The sequence below is a fragment of the Miniopterus schreibersii genome (assembly GCF_964146895.1).
Source record: "Miniopterus schreibersii genome assembly, chromosome: 18".
In the NCBI taxonomy this organism is placed as follows: Eukaryota; Metazoa; Chordata; class Mammalia; order Chiroptera; family Miniopteridae; genus Miniopterus; species Miniopterus schreibersii.
Window position 1 is genome coordinate 37,728,543 of NC_138121.1, and position 22,980 is coordinate 37,751,522.

Consider the following 22,980-nt stretch of genomic DNA (forward strand, 5'->3'; position numbering starts at 1 on the left):
TGAGTCTGAAAGTGGCTTGAAGCGGGGTGCACAGAGCATGACCAGACTGTGGCAGATAAGCAGAGAGGGCTTCCTGGAGGAAGTGAGCTCTCAATTTAATTTCAGAGGAGAGAAATGTGGGTTGGCAACTCACAAAAGCCCTTTGGGGTTGTAGGGTTTCAACTCCCAAGACTTAGTGGGGAAGTGTGAGAAGGAAGTGCGCAGGGATCAAGGTTTCTCACCTGAGATAGTGCCCAGGGCTGCCCGAGTGCAACCCTTCCTTAGAGATGAACTTACTAGATGCTTCTGCCTTCCTAACGAAATTTAGCTTTCTAGTCTTATTACCCGTAATGCGGAAAAAAATGCTTCAATCTCTTTTTTTCTGGAGGTAAAAGCAATGATATTAAATGCTCCAATTTAAGCATTTCTAGTCCCACTCTGGCCACTAACAAAGACACATCTGCGACATCACGCGAGGCTCATCTGGGGCCTTGCTGGGGGATGGAGAGCGCGCAGACTGCCCCACGCAATAAGGATAATGCTGGACACAAATTCAATTTTTGTGAATCAAACCTTGCTCTCCCCTGGATTCCCATAATTGTTTAAGCATCACAGTTTCTAAGGAGCTGGGCCTTGGCAGGAGGTCCCCGCACACTCTACGTGTCCTCACTGCCAGGTGGCTGGCGGCCCACATGGAACAGTGTGCAAAGGGAGCAAGCACCTCGGCCAAGAGCAGCAGGGAGGGGCGCTGGGCAGACAGGAGAACTTTTAGGCACAAATAGGTTATCACTGAATTTAACGATGACCACAAGGGGCTGAGTGCACACAACAGTCCTATGCGGTAGGTATGTCACGACTCCCATTTTTGTAACTGGAAACCTAAGGCTGAGGGGTAAGCCAGTGGCAGGGTCACCGCTGCTGGGCACGTACCTGTTGTGGCTTCACACCACTTCCACAGCTAAGCACTAAAGGACTTTGTTTATCTCCAATTTCACACTCATGAATCCATTCACCGAATATTTCCTGAACAACTGTGAAACACCAGGTACCAGATGTCACTGTACCTTTGACTAGCCTTCCTTAGGTGCCTCTGTGTTAGGTGCCTTATCTCCTTTAATTCTCACAATAATCTCACTCTTACCCCCGCTTTCCAGACCGGGACACAGAGGCAGACAGGGGTAGTTCACAGGCAGAGGCACATAGCAGGCAGCGGAGGAGCTGGGACCTACACCAGCCACCCGGATCCACGGCTACCTGCTCTGCCTTAACCCCAAACTCCCTCCCACGGGGAGAAATTAAAGTTCAAACCTGCGTCCCCTGATCCTGAACCCTGTGTTTTTCCTACATACACTTAGATCTGTTTACATGAAGGCACAGCTGTGGCTGTGTTCGCCACCGCTCAGGACACATTGAAGTGGTAGCCACGGCTCCCCGCTGAAGCCTCTGCCAGTCGGGGCCCATCACAGGTGAGCATTCTGGCCCCGTGTTCTTTATGCCCCTTAGATCCCACCCACCCAGAGGCGCTGGATAGAAATGAAAACAACGGGGCAGGTAAGAAAAGAGAGACAAGGTGCTTCCCCGATCTCAGGCCCTGGGCACTGCCACTGCCTCGGACAAGCCTGGCTCCCACGGGTGTCTAGCTGCCTCTGTGGCTCTGGCTTTGGTGGGAGCTCTGCACACATTCCTTTCAAATCCAACACCCATGCAACGAACCCCGAGTGAGCACCCTTTCAAATGCTGATGTGAGGTGAACAAATTAAAGGAGATGAAAAAATTCATCTGAACGTAATTATTTGTAATGATTCATGAAGTGGTGTTTGAGGGAACCAGTTCTCTAAGAGGAGCGCGACCCATCACAGTTGTCGAGAGGCACAGGGGTTTTCTGCATATTAAATGCACAAAGAGCCATCTGCCCCCGGATGACAATGATTGAAATTGACAGACAAGTCCATTACGTATAATCTTCAACTTGAGACTTTCGGGAACAGCTTGCAAGAAGAGGGGATGCTAAAGATTTATTATGCTTATGAACTATTTTTGTACAATTATTCAAAACAGACTGAGAGTAAATTATTTCATAAAATGTACTTGAAATGAGTGTGTACATTTAGGCGTTTAAAGTGTATGCATTTATTAGAGAGCTCTTAACATTCTGTTATTTTATTGGGCATGTGGTTTGTATTTTACAATGTCAGTTATGTATTTCTTTGTTTAGGGATATTTTTCAAGCATTTCTGTAGGAAATGGAAAACAAAATATGGCTGCTAATTTGGCAAAATTATAGCTGGAGGACCATTAAACTCGGGGGGGGGTGCTCTGCTCATTTCATAAACAGTGCGATGTCTAACAGTGGAGGCGGCTGGTGTGTGTTAAATATGGATGGGAAATGGGACAGGCGCTAATATCTTTATATATTATTACAATGCCTTAATATCACGCTTTCGGAAACTTTGAGCCACACTCTTGCACCATAACGCAAGCTAACCTTCATTCCCCGCCACATCTGTTCTCCTGGTGATCTTTCTATCCCTTGTTTCTCTGGGCAGAATCTGACTCTTCTCATTCCCTCCTTCACTCCATCTCTCTGATCTTGCAGGACTGGAGGGTGTTGGAGCCTGTGTCCCTTCCTCTGAAGAGCCGGCCTGAGACGCATGGATCTGACACACACAGAGTTATGCTCCTGAGCCTGATCCATGGGCCTTCTGAGGGCATGTCCCCTTCCTGGGGAGACCAGGGCCAAAGACAGAGGGGGGCTGCCTGCTAATTCTGCTCTTATGGCCAAGAAATATTTCATATTTCAGGGTCTCTTGTTTCCTCTCCAAACCCTACACTGTCAAGGAAAGGAGGGCAGCTCTCAGGAGCTACCTTTCAACAAACCTTTCGGAGCTTACCACTAGCTATAAAATACATTCTCCTAGAATCAAACATCCCTCAACCAAGAGAGAGTAGGAGGAAAAGTGAATTAGGCATTGCTGTAGCCCCAGGGACTGCAGTGATGAATGAGCCAGATTATTAACAATTTCTTGTTTAATACTTAACAAACCAAGGCTCTCCCCTTGACAAGCCACTCTCTGGGTCCAGACATGGTCCAGGCAGGACGGGAGGCCTCTTTCCCCACTGCAGAATCGGATTTTTATTGCTCTCGCCGTGGTGCTAGAAACTGTCATACACTCTACATTTACTCTCTTCTCTCACTGTCCCGGACGCCCAGATTCTGCCTGTCCTTCCCTTTGCCCTCGAGTTCAGTACGGTCCCAGTCCCTGGAACATGCAGAGCCTCTCCCACAGAGCTAGCTCCTCTCCCCTCTATCTCATGTTCCTCTCCCCTCCTTCTCAAGGTGACTTCAGACAAGGAAAGAACAGGGGCTTGTGACCAACCAAATCAGAAAGTTGGAGCAGTGAAGACTCTGTAGGGATTAGCTGGGAAAACCGAGGCCCAGGGAAGACGGGACTGAGCCAGGGTCACGCGGTCAGCATGCAGCACACCTGGGCAGGTGAGCCAGGTGGGGCAGGGATGCGTGAGCTCCGGGATCGGGCTCCCAGGGAGCCCCGCCTGGTTCCACCGCCTGGGGCCGGAGCTTCCTCTGGGAGCCTCTTTTCCACCTATAAATCGGGGGTAAGAACTGAGATCTACCTGCTGTGGGAACTCCGTGGGTGATGCAGGCAGAGCCCGAGCGGCGTCAGTGACGCCCACCCGTCAGGAGAGGCCACGGTCCCCTGAGTAAGCGCAATTTTTCTTTCCACCAGCGGGGGCTCTGGGCGCCCCTGGAAGTTTCCTTCCCGGCTGCATCAGGATTCCTGCCGGAGCAGCAGCCTGCCCTTCCTCCTGCCGCAAGTATTCTCGGAGACGTTAAATAGTATTCTGTTGCCCTTGGCGTCTTGACAAATAAGCGGGAAAAGGGAAAGGTCAAGGAAGAAAGGGAGGGAAGGCGAGCTCAGCGGGAGAAAAGGCAGCCCGAGGAAGCAGGCAGGGGCCTTTTTGGATAGAACGGAATCATCGGGCCCAGCTCCTCGAGTTACATTTGGGGAAACTGAGGCACGGGGGGGGGGACGGGTCTCCGTGCTGGCAGAGGTAGGATGGGCCCCAGGATCCAGCCTTCCGATCCGCCCAGAATGCTTCTCTTCCGCACCACCCTCCCGCCCCTGCCTTGCCGAGACCATTACATTTGAAATCTCAGCTCCCATAGCCACTCCTCTGTCAGGTCTGCCCCGACCTCGCCCCCTCCACTCCATCCAGGCCCCTCTGCTCAGCCCCTGCCGGAGCTTCTCCCCACCTCCCCGTCTCCCCCAGGCAGGAACACAGAGCCGATGCTTCTGGAGACAGCAAAGAAACACCTCCCCTCAGCTCCCTACAGAGCAACAGCCAGGCAGCTTCCCTGGCACCTCTGAGCGGCCGGTCGTGCAGGGTTCGTGGAAGGAAGCGGTTCCTCGTGTGCCCCTCCTGCGGAGGAGCCAGGGTGGCTCCCCTGCAGCCTCCCCCCCCTCGAGACAGAGCACCTGCCAATAAGCTACTCCCGTCAGTTGTTGGAGGGCTTTATTTGTTTCTAACACTTGCTCTTGTAGCCCAGGACATACTTTATGTGGAACAAATTGATTCAAACATAAAAGGAGGGTTCTCTGTCTGCTGGGCTCTGGAGTAGAGTTCCTGGGATGTAAAGCGATCCAAGCGGCTTAACTAAGTCCAAAAAGTCCATCTCTGACCCTCTAACTTCAGCCGTAAAGTCTGAGCTCGCCCTGAGAACGGTGGAGGAAGAGAGCCGGGGGGGGGCAGCGTTTGTTTTCTGTGCCCAGTGGTATCAGGCACACGCGCCAGGCGGTAGATCAGGAGATGTGCACAGAGGGGCTGACAGGGGCTAGGTGGCATCACCGTGACAAGGGTTCTCAGCACTATTCCAAATTTCACACGTCCTTGGAGGGTTCTGAGTCAGCGTGGGCCATGACCAAACCGACTTTTTAAATGGTGTGTCTCATTTAATCCTCAAAACGACCTTAAGAGAGGAGGAGCATTAACCTCCCTTTGTAGATGTAGAAACGGGCGGCTGGGAGATTAAATATCTTGCACGAGTTGGTGGTGCTTGTACATGGTGGGTCTGCAGTTCCGACTCGGGACCTGTGACACCGCACACCCCACACCACTCAGGGCTCGACCCGTGTCTGCCCGGTTCTGAAGCACCCAGGGCTGGGCCTGTGTCTCATGGCTCTGGAGCACCATCGTCATGGCAGGTGGGGAGTTTCCAAATGAATGTGTAGGACTCCAGCTCTGCCCCATTCCTGGGACTCCTGGGCAACTGAGTCAAGGAGATAGAGATGGAGATAAAAGGATTTTTATAACCAAAAAAGAGAATGGAAAACACTAAGCTGTTCTGATCTGTACCCTCTTTTGGGGAACACCCTTCCATGGAGAACCAGGGTTTTTCCCCATTGCTTCCGTTTTCCCCTCAGATATTTAAGATTCTGTCTTGTACATAAACAGCTCTGTGGGTACACACACATCGACGTTGAAACGAACCGGCCACCTGCTGTTCGGTCCAAGGGTCTACTGGAAACAACAGCCATTTGAATTTGGCTGAGCTTTGAGCTTACTCCTAATGGCTCTTCACACAGGGGGATGTCAAGAGGAGTGAGCTGTGATGGGGTGGTGGGCGCCGTCTCCTTCCACACCCACATCACCCACCATGCACAGGCTCCTGGGTCCATCCTTTCCCCAGGCTGGAAAGAGAAAAGACCATTTTCAGGTGAGGACCCATTAGGTACCCACCGCTGACTCAGGACCCCTCCCTGACCACCCCCGAAGTCCTTCCTGTCGTACAGGCTGCTAAGGAGCTGTGGGTCGCAGGGTGAGGTCCCGGTGGCGCTGGAGGGCGGTGAGCTCAGCCGGCCGCCTGCTCTCAGGGACCAGGCCACACAGTCAGTGGGGAAGGGACCAAAGTCTGCCACCCTGGAGCTGCTTTTTGGGATATTGATGTTAAGCTGCTTATTAAGAAATAAAAGACTTATAAAGAACCTTTGACCCCCCCCCCCTTTCCTGCTCAGGAGATTCAGACAGAGACGCCTGCTTCAGGAAGGAGACCTCAGGGTGAGGACCTGCTTCAGGAAGGAGACCTCAGGGTGAGGACCTGCTTCAGGAAGGAGACCTCAGGGTGCTGCCTGAGCCTGCCAAGTGTGTTCCCTCCTCAACTACCTGTCAGTCACCCACTGTCACTTCTGAAATCTAATATCCACACCACCCCCACCCCCACCCCGGCTCCTTTTCTCCTTTGTCCAAATTGTCATATATACCCCATGTTGCCTCACTGTCTTTGGGATTTTCATGGACTTATCATGGCTGTGTATCCTCCATGTGCATGCACTAAACGTTGGCTTTCTCCTGGTAATCTGTCTGTTAATTTGGATATTAGCTCAGCCGGAAGAACTTAGGAGGTGTGAGGGACAGTTTTAATATTGTGTTTCGCCACCACACTGGGAACGCGGGAAGGCACTGAAGGAAACAAGCCGGGAGTTCTGGGAGCTTCGGGAGGGGTGGAGGCTCAGGGGTTCTGTGATGACGGGCAGGAGACCCATTGAGAGACGAGGCTGGGCGGGCCCTAGAAGATGAAGAAGAGGCAGGAGCAGCGGTCAAGTCCCAGAGCTTTCTCAGCTCCGAAAAGGGCAAAGGGCAAAACCAAGGGACCCCAGAGTATGCCTGGGGTGCGGAGGAGGGAGGCAGGGGCTTTTAGGGTGTTCTTTGTCCCCAGCCCTCACCACGTGTTGACCGCAGCCTCTAGATGAGACAGCAGAACGCACACGGGTGCAGGAGACCCTGAAGGCCCCCCGGGGAGTCTAGACACTGTGGTTCCACAGTCCTGCAGGAGAACGGGGAGGATTTGCAGAGAAAACCATTAACAGCCCCTTCCCGGGGAGAGGGCCTCCAGGTGGGGCTCTTGGAACCAGCAACCGTGAACAGTCTTTCCGTCCCGGGCTCCTGGATGAAATGAGAAGCAGCCATCAGCACAGCAGGCAGCCCTCTTCCTCCCTCCCCGTAATAACACTGTCACCGGAGGAGGAAAATTACCCTGACGTCTCTATGTCTCCAAATTGCACTTTGGAGGCAGGCTGCGTAAGGCAAACAGACCCCGAACGAAAACCTCTGGCTACACTTCCGAGCCAAGGACTCATAAATAACCCTGAACGATGCATCTGGCTGTGGCTTTGCTCTGTGGCTCCTGCTTCTGCCCTGGGAGGACCACGAATCCCGGGCGGACAGCTGGGCAGAGAAGCTGTGTCTGCCAGTGGGCGAGACCCTGCAAGGTAACCCCAGCGGTGCTTTCCGGCGAGTCGCCTGGAGGCAGGGACTCCCAGGCAGGAAGGAATCGGCAAGCCCACGGGTGCACAGATGAGACGCCCTGCTGGAGAGGGCTCCAGGAACCACAGGACCAAAGACGGCAAACAGGATTTCAGTGGCGACTGAAAATGCTCATTAGGAGAGACTCTGAAAACCCAACAAAAAGGTGTGAAACTTTCAGTCTGTGTTTTTCTCTCTCACTCAAAAACACTCCATTTGCCAAAGCGCTTTTGCAATTATTAGTAAATTGGTCTGCGAGGGTCTCCAGGGGAATGTGAAATTGATAGAGGAAGCCATCAGACAGGCGTGAGCAGAGGAGGAACGACGGGTGCAGGAGGTCACCAGGGTGGCCAGCCCGGTACCTAGCAGTGAGCAAAACTGGGAAAACAAAGTATTGTAGGGTGGGCCCTCTCCCCCTGGGTGCCCTTTCCTCCCCTGGCATGTCACTAGTCATACAGTTAGACCCCCTTAGAGGAGGAACAAGGGGGCGGGAAAACTGCCTCATAGACCCCCATACAAGCCCTTGCAGAACACTCCCTGAAGCATTAACCCTCAGGACAATTAGGTTCTGACCCCCATCAAAGAATCTTAGGGACAAAGCCTCAGGTCTGTTAACCACAGAAACAGAGTTTGGGTCAAACTACAGATAACATCTAGACCCCAGCTGTGTTTCAGCTCCTGGCCCAGAAAAGCAGCAAAACCAAAGTGACCCCAGAATATGGGTGTCATTAGGACCAGAGGCCATGACTAATGACCTCACACCCTAGTGAAGACCAATCAGTAGGGACCACAACCCTGAAAGCACCCGCCTGGAAAGCTGATGAATATTCTATTGAGATCCTCCCCAGAGAACTCAGATAAAAGCCCTTAAGCAGAAGAACCCAGTGTGGCTCTCTCTCCTCTTGAGCACACCCACACCTTACCCCCTTCTTTCCACAGCAAGGCGTGCTCTCTCTCTCCCCCTCTCTCCCCCTCTCTCCATCTTTCCTCCTCTCTCTCCCTCTCACTCTCCCTCTCTCCCCCTCTCTCTCTCCTCTCTTCCCCCCCTCTCCCTCTCTCCCCCTCTCTCTCTCCCTCTCTCCCCCTCTCTCTCTCCCTCTCTCCCCCTTTCTCTCCCCTCTCTTCTCCCTCTCCCCTCTCTCCCTCTCTCCCCTCTCTCTCCCCTCTCTTCCCCCTCTCCCCTCTCTCCCTCTCTCTCCCCCTCTCTCCCCTCTCTCTCCCTCTCTCTTGTCACCCCCCTACACCTTCCCCCAGGCGTGTCCCTTTGCTTTCTCTCTCCTAAGCTCCAAGGGCCCTTCTTTTGCCTCTGAAACTTCTTTCCTGAGCCCACACAGCCCAGCTGGCTCACTTCTTCTACCCCTGTGAGTTTCTAAGTAAACTTTTGCCTGTATTTGAGTTCCTTGGCTCTGAATTCTTTCCTTAGCCAAACTCAAGGACTGAGGTCTAACATCTGGTGCTGTTTGCCGTTAACAAAATGACAAGAAAAAGAATCAATATCTCATCGCTGGCTCGGGGTAGGCATTCGTGTGAAAAACAAGATTGGAAGCACCAATAGGGATGCAAAGGTGTCAGTCTCCCAGATGAAAAACGGTTCAGCAAAAGGTACCAAATGCCAAGCCAGAGACGAGTAAAGAGCTAATGCAAGAAAATCCAACAGAAGGCAGCTCTACATGTTGAAGCTTTGTTTAAAATTTGATTTTGTCAGGGATAAGAATTACGTCAAAAAGATTATCTGGAATGAATTGACTCAAGCTTAGGCAATGGCTGCAAAAAAATGTGATGTGAATTATAAAGAAAACATTCGTTGTGTGACTAAGAAAGAAAACAGATGAACGACTCTGGAAACAGTTTACAGGTTTTAGTACGTTAGAGAGAAAGAGAGACAACAGCCCCAAATGGAGTCGCTGGTGCCGAGCCCACGCCAGCAAACCCTGGCCTGGCGCTCCGGCCCGACGGCAGCTCTAGCCTCTGCAGGAGCGTGACCTCCGGCCTGCCGGTTGGAGTCGGTCTGCTCTGGGGAGTCGTCTGCCCACAGAGCCCACACTTCCCAGCAAGGTGAGCTTGCCGAAACCATCGAAACCATCACTCATCGTCAGGGACCCCCCTTCTGCTCCCTCCCCCTCTGCCTATGAAGGCCTCCCGTTCGGTCCGTCTTCCCAGAGCTCCTTTCTGGTTGCTGGATGGGATGCTGCCCGATTCGTGAATCAGTGAGTGAACTAGGTCTGCAGAGCTGCTCGCTGGACTTGGTTTTTGAAAAGCACAAAACCTATGGCCCGGAAGAGACACAGCGAGGGAGTGAGGACTGCTGCTTGGGAGCCAGTCCTTGTTAGTGTTTATCAGGTGTTAACTCTGTACCAGGTACTGGGGGGGGTGGGTATGCATGCACATGTGTGTGCCTATGTGTGTGTGCGTGTGTGTACGTGTGCGTGCATGTGTGTGCGTGTGTACGTGTGCACAGTGTGAACAAGTGCTTTTTTGTGAACATCCAACAAACCCTATGAAGCAAGAAGATTATTATCTTCATTTTGTCGATGAGGAAACTGGCATAGAGAAGTTAATTATCCAAGGTCACCCAGCAGATCGGAGCTGAGATGCCAGTATGAGCCCCAGAGCTGTGGCTGTTTAATTCTACTTTTCATAATTTTCTAACCATTTGGCTGCCAAGAAAGAGAATTTTGAGGGACTAGCTGATGCGCCCACAAGAGCAAGAAAGAAAAAGCAGGGTAGCTTTACCCAGCAAACTGGTGTGTTTTTTTCTTTTTTGGGGAAGAGAACAAAGTGCCAACGGGAAGAGCAAAGACAGACCTTGTCCGGGTCCGGCCATCACCCAGGCTTCAAGCTTCTGGCTGGGACTTCAAAGGGAACCCAGGGCTTTCTGTAAATGCAGTTATATTTAGTTAAATAAATAAGTAAATAAAACTGGGGAGCATGTGCGAGAAGTACTGCTTTTTCATGTTTTTCTCAAGCTCCTTCAGAAAAAAGAAATTCAACCAAGTAATCATTTATAGTAGTTAAAGAAATTTACAGAACCCAAGCCAAGAAGCCCAAACATTCTCTCCCTTTCCCAGGTAGTCTGGCTCCTTTTGCATTCCTGCCTCTTGGAACAACACACCATCCCCCTCGTTAGTCTGTGTCTCTTTCAGCAAAGCTGCACAACCGTCTCTCAGAAAATTACCAGTCTCCTGAAACAGTTCCCTCCAGCCCTGCAAAGGCTGGGAGTCAGGTCCTCCAAGGAGAAAATGGAGAAGCTGCTTCTTTTCAGCCTGTGGCCTCATTCCACCAGTATCTTCTTTCCCTACCAAATAAATATATCAGTAAAAAAATCTCATCTCAAATAACAACTGAACTGTTTCCTCATTTTATTTTAGCAAGAAGGTCTGGAGTGATTGTTGATAGTTCAAGCCAACGGCTTCCACCAGGAGATGCCAACCGTCCTATTTTCTGTGCACTCAGCAGCCACACTGCTTACCGGCGGCTCTTTTGTTAGCCAGACCCGCTGGCAGTGGCTGAGGGCATGAAGACAATTAATTGTGTTGGCGGCTGCTGGCCCTGAATCCTGTGAGCCAGCAGGGAGGGCTGCAAGCTGGGCTGTGAGGACAGGGTCTGGGCCGGGGAAAGAGAGTTAGGTGGCTCCCTGGGGAGGCGCTGCCCGGGTGGCCCAGGGAGCAGGGAGAAGGCGGGCCCGCCGGGTGAGAGGCTGGGCTGTGGCTTCCCCTCCAGCCGGCCGCTCAGGGTCTCCCCTGAGAGGTCAGGGCGCACACTCCCCTCAGAGCCTCTCTCTGTTTCTTAGCTACTCGGAAAAGCTCTCCTTTGCTCCCTCCTCCCCTTCTTCTCCCTTTCCAGCTCCTCTGTCCCTGTCTCCCGCTGGCCACCTTCCTTTTGTCACTGATGTTTTATGGCCACACTCCCCTTGGCTGGCGCTCTCCTGGGGAACAGACGGACAAGCTTTTGTTCTTTCAGCCGCTTTTGTTTCCAAGAGACACAATACCTACGTTGTGTCATGTTCTCCTGTGTGTGACTAATGATCACAGGACAGTGACGAGCGGTATATCGGCATTCTCGGAAAGCTTAAATGAGCACTGCTTTTAATGTAACAATTATATCGACATCAGTTTTTTGCTGCTAAAACAAAACATGTGAAAGCAAGTTAAGTGGCTTAAATTATAGATGTTCATTGTGCAAGATCCTTAGGAAGCAGAGACTAGGAATCCTCGGTCCAAAATGCTGCACTACCCTAGGCCTTCTAAGAACGAGAGAGTACCTGGGCCGGAGGAAATAACAGCGGTCAGCAAGGCCAGCAGTCTGTGCCTGCTCCCACTTCAGGTCCCCACTTTCTGTGCTGATTCCCTCTCTTCACATTTTTAAAAAATATGTTTTCATTGATTTTAGGGAGAGAGGAAGGGAGAGGGAGAGAGAACGAAAATCAATGTGAGAGAGAAACATTGATGGGCTGCCTCTCGCGTGCCCCCCACTGGGGTCAAACCCACAACCTGGGCATGTGTTCTGACCAGGAATCGAACCCACAACCTTTCGGTGCGTGGGAGGACACTCAACCAACTGAGCCACACCCGCCAGGGCCTCTCTTGACATTTTTGATATAGCGATTAATATTAGTCATAAGATAAAAGGATTTTAAGACTATAGATCTTGCCACAATGAGCTGTTTAATAAACTTTTCTTGGGGAATGAATGAATGGGTAGACAGATGGGTGGTGGATGGAAATATGAATGGATGGATGGTGGGTGGCTGGCGGCTGGATGGTGGATTGAAAGATGAATGGGTAGATGGATGGATGGTGGGTATAAGCAGACTAATAGCCAAATTGGATCATCTGAGGGACAGTAGGTTTGTTCATCTCCAATTAAATGAGTGCCCGCTCTATGCGTGCAGACAGGTAGCAGATGTTTTGAGGCAAAGAGGTAGAAGATATGGTCCAAGCCCTAAAAAAAGCTTCAGTTTAATCAGAAATAAGACAATTGGCAATTAAACATAAATTATGTGACACAGATTGCTCACAGGAAACTCAGTCGGCAAAAAAAAAGAAAAAAATCCAAGTGAGGGATCACATTCAGGGAAGGCCTGTGGAAGAGGCCTGATCAGCAGGAGCTGAAAGGAGGGGCCTTCCTAGGGAGTGACGCATGAAAGTGGTCCCCCAGGCCCTTTCTCTTTCACTGGCAGGTTTCTGATGCTCAAAGGCCTTCCGCAAGAGGATCTATGATGTTGCCTTTTCCTTAGCTGTGCTCTCAGCCCCCAGCACGGTGGTCTGCACAAATTAGGATCTCAGTATGGAGCGAATGAACGAGTCGAACAAATACTGAAGTCATTCCCAGAGTCCCTCCCAGGACTATGGTCTCGCGTTGAGATTTTGGCTTTATGCTCAGCTACACCCATTGTGGATGGCATTGGATTAGGCATTTCCAGCATAAAGCAGCTCGGTAGCAAGTTTACAATATGAATTGTGAACAGTTGACTAAATGAAACTTGTAGTTTGGCAACAATAGAGACAAGCCAGTTTCTGTACATTGTCCCTAGAGGAACCCTTTCCTGTTCAAAACAAAAGGCCAAAGGGGAGCAGAGTTATGCTTTGACACGATCATTAAATAACTCCACTCCCAGCTTTTTAGGAAAAAATCAAATCTAATACTACTCTGCCCAGGGATTGTTCGTCAAGAGGACAGCAGAACCTCTCGGCTGGCTCTGCTGCACCCAGCACCGCGCCCAGTAATCAGCAGAGTCGCCCATCAGCAGTTTGGAGACTGCAGGTGACGCCTCCCTGCCCCAAACAGGAAGCTGGGCGGGGAGTGGCTGTGGCTGAAGCTCCTGGGCAGTAAGTGACAAGAGCGTTTGCGAACGACTTCAAGTCTTCTTAGGTAGCTGACCCCTGGACTCCCTAAAGTCCATCTGTTCTTTCAGAGGTGCCCTCGGGCACTTCTAGTTCCAGGGCTGGAGGGAAAGGTGGGAAATCAGTGAAAACAGAAGCCGTCCCTCACTTTTCTTGTCCCTCTGCCCTGCTCAAATGTCACCAGCAGGGAGGCTTTCCCAGGTCATCCTGTCCAAGCGAACATCCCCATTACCCTGGCCACCTTTACTCTCTGCCTCCTTCCACAACACTTATTACCATAGGACATCAACGCTTGTTTTTTTGCTGTGGGTCACCTCCCACGAGAACAGGTGGGGGGAGAGCCTCACTTGTCCACGGTGATCGACGCTGGGCCTCTGTGTGGGGCTGGAGCAATGCTGGGCACGGGGCAGGCATGTCTATCTAGGGAAACAGGGAATCGCCGATCGGGGTTTGCTTTGAATATTTAAACTCTTTAAAGAGCTAAACCAGAAGCAAGTGCTCCGGTGAGGCCCCCAGTCAGCTGCCCCTGAACACCCCGTGTGTGTGAGTGCCGTGTCCGCCCTCACGCTCATGAACTCATCCGGCCCTACGCCAAGGCTGGGCAGTGAGCGCCGTCATCAGCCATCACGGGTGAGCAGACTGAGGCAGCCTCCCCGGAGTGCGGGGTGCCTGGAGGGCGGGGTTCCCCGGGGGTGATGGCCTCGGCGGCGTCTGTGGATGGTCGTGAACCGCCTGGGCTGAGCTCTGACGAGACGCTGCCACGTGAAGTACTCCCACGTGCGGGCCGCTCCTCTGAGCGCCTGGCGATGGGGACTCACCGATCCCCCCGCAGCCCCGTGGAGGAGATCCCGACAGGACCCCATTTCCCAGACAGGAGCACAAGCCCGAGACGAAACGACTCATTCGAGATCACACATTTGAACTGAACGTCAGGGTCTGGTTCCGGGGTCTTGTGGAAATGCCACTGAAACAAACATTCCGGAAGCCCAAAGAAGAGGGGCTCAGGACTGGGTCAGTGCCAGCGTGGTAGACCCACAGCTGGGTCTCAGCAGTGCTGCACCGCAGTGGGTCACACAGGGTCCCAAACAAGAGCAGTACTTTCCCTGAATAAGCTGATGCAGTGTTTACAGAAAACTGCCCATTGAAAACCACTGAAGGTGGACCCTGTTGCCACAGAGGTTTTATACCCAACAATCACTAGCCAAGTGAGAAACTCATGCGCTGGGGAGCTAAAACTCCCGAGGGGGACAGAAAAAGCATCCCTAAAACCAAAAAGGACATCGAAGATAATCATTCTGCTAAATAAGGCACACACTCACACACTCACACACACACACACACTCACACGCACACACATGCACACATACTCACGCACACACTCACACACACACTCATACGCACACACATGCACACATACTCGCACACACACACACACACAGCTGCCCAGTCACTTGCATTTCACTGAAGATTTTTTTTGTTGTTAGAAAAGGGTTTTTTTTTACTTGCATCTAAGCGACTTTCTTCCATTTGAACTGCCTCAGAAAGAGTGAGTCAAAAAGAGATGTCACTGGGAATGGAATTTCATAATATTTAAGGAGAAGTGAAGTTAAATATTATTTGATGCCTCAGTTCCTGGCTGATCACACGCATGTTCCTGGCAGGGAGCTCACTTAGCTTCAGGACGCATGGTCAGTGGGTTGAGGTCACACACGCGTGTGCGCGCGCACACACACACACACACACACACGGTGGGGTAGTCTGAGTTTTCTAGGAGCACCCAGAGTGCAGCTCAGAGATGCTAGCTCGGATCTTGTCTGTGCTCTTGTTACTTTTCTTCAGACTACTAGCATCCTAATAATTTAAATATTAATATTTATGACTTGTTGAGCATTTCACTGAGCCCAGAACTCTGGATTAATGCTCACAACAGCCATGAGAGAGATGAAGGAATTAGGTCTCAGAAAGATGCCCAGGACTGACCCAGCCCCACAGCTGGTAAGAGGTGCGGCTGAGACGTGCTCGAGGGAGACATCACTGCAGAGCACATGGTGTCAGCTGTTCCGCGGGACTGTTAAAAGCCCTTTAGGGGTAGCTTTAGCTGGGTTCAAATCCCATCCCTGAACCTTATAACAAATGCCCCTGGGCTGTTCTGAGACCAGGCAAGCACGCGATCCCAGCTTGCCTGGCTTGGGTGTGGTTCTTACTCAATGCTGAGCATGGCCCTCGGAGCGCATCCATGGGCCACCGCCATGGTCACGGTGCTGTCCTTCAGAAGCCTTCCCGGGCAAGCCTGCTGCTCACCATGTGCTGGGAACAACTGACGTCACAGGTCAGAGAAGCCAGACCACTAGGTTCAAATCCCAGTGCCATCACCAGCAGGGTCATCTGCTTCCAACCACAAGATGACGACGGTGGAACCTACACTTCTGAGGGAGGGCGGCTGGGCGGGTTCAAGGAGATGCTGCTGCTGAGTGTCAGCACAGTGCCCGGCACGTGGGCACACAAGCAACGACAGCTGTTGTTTTCGTTGTGTGTAGTCCTCCTACACTTATCTGATCACCTAAAACTCCCTGTGCAGCTACAGTCCACAGTCTAACGAAGGTGGACATGTCACCAAACGCTTTGTTCTGCCAGAAAGCAGATGCTAAGAACCCTCTGAATACGGACTTTCTGTATTAAAGCTCCCCAGAGAGGAGCTTCTCCACTCTGTGAGGACACTGCCCCCAGCTTCCCTGTGCCCTGCTCCCCCAAACCGGGTGCTTCCTGGCACAGGCCCTCTGGAGAAGGAAGGCCTGGCTTTGCTTTTGAGGCAAGGTGCCCATCGTGGGTTCCTCAGAAGAACCCCAGCTCTTCCAGGTGACTGGGAACACTGCTGAGTTGACAGATGCTCTGAATCAGGCCACATTTCAGGGGTCACGGCGGGGCATCCATTTTAGAGTTCTGACAAAAGGCTACCCCATTCGGGGGATCCAACCCTTTCAAAGGAGCTAAGAAAATAAACACACCCGCCCGCTTGAAGCCTCTGCCTCCTCTGAACTCTCCCTTTCAGAATCTCCCGCTGATGAGGGCGAGTGCAATTTTCCCCATCAGCGGATCTGAACAGACAATCACATTACAGCAAATGAGACAGGGCGAGGCCAGTGATGGAAGCCACGGCGTGTGCATCTAATGTGCAAACAAACCCTCGGATGAAATGAACCTCGAGAAGCAGTCAACAATTATCACTGCGTGTGCGCATCCGATCGGGACAGTCTGCATAAGCACACCTCCACCACCTCCACAAAGTCACCTGCTGGCGTTGGGAGTCTGGAGAGAGGGAGAATTCAGCCAATTTTCAAAACATTTTGGGCACATAAAGGAAAATTCCAGACCCCGCAGGAAGGGGAAGGGCAAGGGCAAGGGCTCCCAGGTGCCAGGCAGAGAATGCCCTGGCCGCTGAGACAGCTCCATTTACAGGCATTCCCAGGCTCGGCCCCAGTGAGTCCAGTGAGTCCGCACAACAAACCTGTGCTCTGGACAGGAGCAAATCCCTTATCTCCACAGTGGAGATACGCCCGAGACCCACTTCCCAATGAGTCTCGGTTTCTTCCAAAGTCTTTGTCCAGGAGAAGAGCCTGAGCCCAGCCAGAGTCACCCGCAGGCCCGATGCCGCTCTGCCCCCGGCACTGAGCAGGAAAAGGACCTGGAGCGAGGCAAGGGGCTTAGAAAGCAGCAGAAATGTCTCAGCCTCGCTGAGGTTTACGATTTTGCAAGTGGCCTTTGAGCCAGCCGAGCGGGGGAAGCAAAAGGTCAGGCTCACAGAATGAACTCAGCGTTGAGCCTTTGTGTGCCAGAGAAAGGGAAAGAAATGATATTCAGGGAGACACGGGAGGGCGGGAGGGAGCGAGGCGTGCTGCACATGCAGAGAAAGGAAAGAAATGATATTCGGGAAGAGTGTCAGGGGGCCACGGGAGGCAGGGCCGAGTGAAGCGAGAGGCACACAGGGAAAGGCAGCAGCCTCTCTTCCAAACCTGCCCGGCACTGGCATCAAAGAGAACAGGACCCAGCCTGATGAGCCCCGGAAAGGAAGCCGGTGGCCCGTGGGGCTCTTTGGCAGGCTTCTCGCGCGTGGCGGTCAAGGTCTGATGAGGCCTGGGGTGCCATCCCGTGTTGGGATGCCCTGGAGTCACGAAGCTGGGCATGCTCTCCAGAGCCCGGGTGGGATCGCTGGCCCTCTGGGAGCACAGAGGGTGGGACCTAATCTCGGGGTGACCCGAGAAGGAAGCTTGATAACGAAGAGGACCGGGAGGGGCCAGGAAGGGTTGGCCGAGGGGGGCGAGAGCGGGCGGGGGTCCCTGGTGAAGTCAGCAAATGCGCTGAGGCGAGAAGGCAGCAGGCAGGAGCACCGCAGGCCCTTCAGTGCTTCTCTGGGGAATGCCGTCTGCTCCATGGCTTCCTCCCTCCTCTGCCCCAACTCCTCCCTAATCTCATCTCCGCCAGATGCCTCTCTAGCTCCGGCCTGCGCTCCGGTTGTCATCTCCCTGGGGCTCGTGAGGCCATGCACCCTGCGTTGCGTTTTTAGTGCCCTCCGACTAGCTCTGGCTGTGCTCCCGAGCTCACTAACACCCCCTGCCTCGCCCCTGCCAGGTGCCCAACCAGAAGGCTTCCTCTCACCTTAGAGTCTTTTCTCTCTCACCCAGCTCACACCCAACAGGTGAGGAGCTCCTGTCTAACCCACCTCTTTATCTCCCAAGTCTGTTCCCCACTTTCCGCACCTCTTCCCACTGCAAACAGCCAGTGTGCTTGGGCGCTTTTACCTTGCTCCTGATTTTAGTGGGGTCCTCTGATAATTCACCGCTGAGCAGGATGCATGTCAGAGGTTCCTCGTGGCCGCACTCCATCCTATTGAGGAATTTTCCTTCCATTTCTTCGAGGTTACTGGGGTTTTTATAAAAAAAGACATGGGAGCTGATTTTATAAACTGTTTTTTTTTCCCCTGAATTGATTGAAATGATCACACAGTGTTTCTCCTTTACCAGTTACTGATGCAGAGGTCCGGAGGCTCCACAGACCACGGAGGGTGGGTTCCGGTACCATTCTTGCTGTGATTTCTCCCAGCCAACACCTCCAACTAGACTTTCTGCATCTGTGTTCATGACCAATACTGACTTAGGTCTTTCATCTTTGCAATGTTACATGACAAACTTTGTAATACTGTGACAAACTCATACCATAAATTAGAACCCCTTACGTCCTTTCCTGTGGTCCTGAAAGTATACGTAGCATACACTGGGTAATGGGCATTGTGGTACGTACACTGGATCACGGGATCTTCATTCCTTAATAGGTTAGCAGACCTCACTTATTACATTAACTGGAAATAGAGTACTTTTAGGGTTGCCTCTGATTGCCTTTCCAGTTTCTTGCATGATTATTTGTCTTTTCTGGTATTTTTTAACCTCGAGTGAATTTGATTTTGTTAATCTAATATAGTTTATTTTCTATTTCATTAATAGAAATTGCTTTTCGTCTATCTGAGCCCCTTTCTCTTCGGTTGGTGTTAATTTTCCCGGCTTCCTGTGTTGAAGAGGAGCTCATTCACTTTCACTGCTTCCCGGCTCCGGTGCCTGCCCTCCCAGCTGTGCCCCCGGGGGGTCATGTGGGCCCTCTCCCAGGGGTTTTGATTGGAGGGCTTTTATTGCTGTCCATTGAAGGTGGCCTGTAGCATCCGTTTGGCTGTTTTATATGACAAGCTATTTCTCCCTGATTTCAGTGAGTTTGGGTCATTTCCCTCTTTCACATATGCAACAGACAAACCATTTTAAGTTTCCTATTGTGATTTTATAATTGAGAGTTTTTAGTCTAATTGGAAGGATTAAGATCAGATCTCCTAAGGACACATGACCTGTCTCCGTTTGTGTAGGCCTCCTTTACGTCCAGCAGTGACCTGTAGTGTTTCTTTTACGTAGGTCCTATGCAAATGATTAGGCTTGATTTTGCTACTGTGGAGGGGACCCTTCCGCCTTTATGTTTTCTCATTGGTTATTAATGATATGTAGGATAACTAACCATTTTTGTAATATTTTATTTGACTTTATTACTCAAGAAAATTAATAGTTCTTTGGCTTATTCTTTTGAATTTTCTAGGTAGGCAATCGAATGATCTGCAAACTATTGCACAAAATAAGTGCTCAATAAACATGCACTGAATGACTATTTGTTGAATTTCTGAGCATCTCTTCCAGGAAGTGCAGACAGTCCTGTGAATTTAGATGCCCCTCAAGAATGGCTTCTCAGAATACACTCAAAATTTTCTCTACAAATCTTTGTACCTCTGTGATTTATTTCACCACATTACATAAGCTATACTCTGGTCTTAAATAATTCAGAAGAATCAGAATGTAGAGAATTCACATATTAGGTCCTCCATGGTGAATACTCTCTTATTTCTGAAAGACCTTGCCACCAACTCTGAGCACCAAGTTTGGGAGCAGGCCTACCCGCCCGCACCGTGAGCAGACGCCCTGGGGACGCCCCGCCACCTCGTAGACAGGCTTTCGGGCTCTGCCTGCCCTTCGCACGCGGACTGTGCGGAGAGGGAGCCGAGAAAAGAAACCCTGGGACTTGCCCTGGTGGCAACGCCAACCCAGGAGCACTTGAAAGATTGGAAAATGTGCACTGTCCTCCAAGAACAAACCTGCTCTTCCTATATTGATTTAAGCTTCCAAACGTAAAAACAAACAGCAGTGAAGGTTAGGGAGGAGGAAGGAGGCGGGAAAACGAGCCCTTTGAAAAAATCCCTCTAGAGAGCCAGCTGCAGCCTGTTACTTTGAACCCCAGTACCTCTACCAGGCCGTGTTTGGAGACTCGTGGGCTGCCTCTTGGGAGCCCTGCTGTGCTGGTTCTTTCTGAGTGTTAGGGATAAAACCCACAGCTCTAAGTTCAGCAGAAACATGTCCGTTTCCCTTCGTGCGCCCGCTTTCATGGGCAGCCACCTCGGGCTTAGAAAAGAAGGGAAGCCACGAGAATTTTAACAAAGGGCTGCTCAGTGGCAAGGAAAACCCTTATTTAAGTCTCTTACAAGCTGAAGGATGAACAGGAGACAATGAAATGCAGCCCAAATTCATCTTAGAAAATTGTTTCTCTTGGAGACAGGCTGGATTTCTGCTGCTGCTTGGTGACGTCAACATCTGCACCCAGAGTCCGAGCCTGAGAGCAGCCCAGAGCCTCAGGCTCTAAACAGAAAGGCACTGGAGGGAGGAGACTCACAAACTAGAAGGAAGGACAGTCAGCACCTCCGCCGTTCCCTTACATACAAAGGTTGCTTAGTAGGAATTCAGACTTGACCTTGAACACAGAGTCTCACCAATAGGCCCCACGGGACGGGACTCGCTGAACTCGGCCGCACGGCTCCACCTGAGTCCTCTGAACTAGCCTCTGTTGGCACAGCTCTCGCTCACCTTCTCCCACCGGTCGCTGAGGTCTGCTGAGATGTCACTTCCTCTGAGAATTCTCCCTGAGCCTCCCAGGCCCCCGAGACCACTTCTACTGTAGCTCTGGTCACATGGGTTCTGATTGTCCCATAGCCGTCTGTGGCTTCCCCCGTGAAGCCACGTCAGCTGGTGCCGGATACACTCCCCTGACAGTGCCTGGTGCACGCTGAAAACTCAGTAACTACTTGCTGAATGGATGCCCGGGGCGGAGGCCAGCACAGAATTCCGGGGGCAGCAAGCCACCCTCTGGCCCTTGGGCTGCATTGATGTCTGAAGTGAAAGCATTCTCAAGGTTAAATATGTTCTTGGAGTCGCATTTAAGTGGCCAGTATCCCAAACACTAAATCACTTACTTCAAGAAGGAAGGGTTTTTTTTCTTCCTCAGCAAACATTTCCTAAAGAGAAGTGGATGAGGCGACTGTGGGAGAAAACAGAACATGACTGCGGAGCCACAGAGATGCCCAAACACTGCCAAGGATGTCCCACGCGTGCCCACTCCAGGAAACAGCTATAAATATTTTCCTCGGTTAAGCTACTAAGACAAAATTATCTTGAAAACACTTTCTAAACGTTAAGTCACACAGTTTCCTAATAATGTGTTGCCGTTTTAGTCTCCTTTGCAACCCAGCTGGACGTGAAGGGAGTTCTCCATCGTATGACCACCCTGGAAACCACCAGCCTTCCTCACCTCTCATGAGAAAGGTCAAAACGGCTGAGCCTTAGAGTCTGGTTAAAACAAGCTTTACCCTTAAGTGAGGTATATAAGTTTGCTAGGGCTGCCGTAACAAAGGGCTACAGGCTGGGCGGCTTTCGCACCAGAAATTTATTCTCTCGCAGTTTTGGAGGCCGAAAGTCTAGGATCAGGGAGTCGGCAGGGTGGGTTCCACCTGAGGCCTCTCTCCTGGGAGCATCGGTGACATCTTTTCCCTTTGTTGTCTTTTGCATCCTTGGTTAAATTTACTCCTAGGTATTTTATTTTTTTGATAAAATGAAAATGGAATTGTTTTCTTTCTTGCTTTTTAAAAATATGTTTTTATTGATTTCAGAGAGAGGAAGGGAGAGAGAGAGAGAGAGAGAGACTTCAATGAGGAGTTATTGATCAGCACGCCCCCTGCTGGGGATCCAGCCCAAAACCCAGGCATGTGCCCTGATCGGGAATCGAACTCTGACCTCCCAGTTCATAGGTCGATGCTCAACCACTGAGCCATGCCAGCCGGGCTGGAGTTGTTTTTTCTTAGTTTCCCTTTCTGATAGTCCATTATTGGTGCTGTATCCTGCTTTCCACAGTGGCTGCAGCAGTCTGCATTCCCACCAACAGTGCCCAAGCATTTCCCTTTCTCCACACCCTCTGCAGCAAGTGTTGTTTGTTGATTTATTGATGGTGGCCACGCTGACAGGTGTGAGGTGTTGTCTCATTGTGGTTTTAAGTCCTATCTCTCTGATGATTAGTGATGTTGAGCACCTTTTCATATGTCTGTTGGCCATCTGTATGTCCTCTTTGGAAAAGTGTCTATTCGGGTCCTTTGCCCATTTTTTTATTGGATTGTTTGTGTTTAGTGTTGAGTTTTATAAGTTCTTTATAAATTTTGGATATTGACCTCTTACTAGATGTATCATTGGCGAATATGTTCTCTTATTCAGTGGGTTGTCTTTTCATTTTGTTGATGGTTTCCTGTGCTGTGCAAATACTTTCTAGTTTGATGCAGTCCCATTTGTTTTCCCTTCCTTTTGTTTCCCTTGCCTAAGGAGATACATCAGAAAAAATATTGCTGCAAGAAATGTCTGAGATTTTACTGCCTATGTTTTCTTCTAGGATTTTTATGGTTTCTATTCTAACATTTAAATCTTTAATCCATTTTGAGTTTATTCTTGTATATGGTTATAAGAAGGTGGTCTAGTTTCATTTTTTTGCATGCATCTGTTCAATTTTCCATCACCAATTATTGAATAGACTGTCTTTACCCCATTGTATGTTCTTGCCTCCTTTGGCAAATATTAATTGACCATAAAGCCCTGGGTTTATTTCTGGGCTCTCTATTCTGTTCCATCTATCTAAATGTCTGTTTTTATGCCAGTGCCACGCAGTTTTGATTACTGTGGCCTGTAGTACAGTTTGATATCAGGTAGCAAGATTCCTCCAACTTTGTTCTTCTTTCTCAAAATTGCCATGGCTATTAGGGGTCTTTTGTGGTTCCATATAAATTTTTGGAGTATCTGTTTTAGTTCTGTGAAATACTCTATTGGTATCTTGATAGGAATTGCATTGAATCTATAGATGGCTTTGGGTAGTTGGACATTTTAATTGTTAATTCCTCCTGTCCATGGACATGGTATATGCTCCCACTTATCTGTATCTTCTTCAGTTT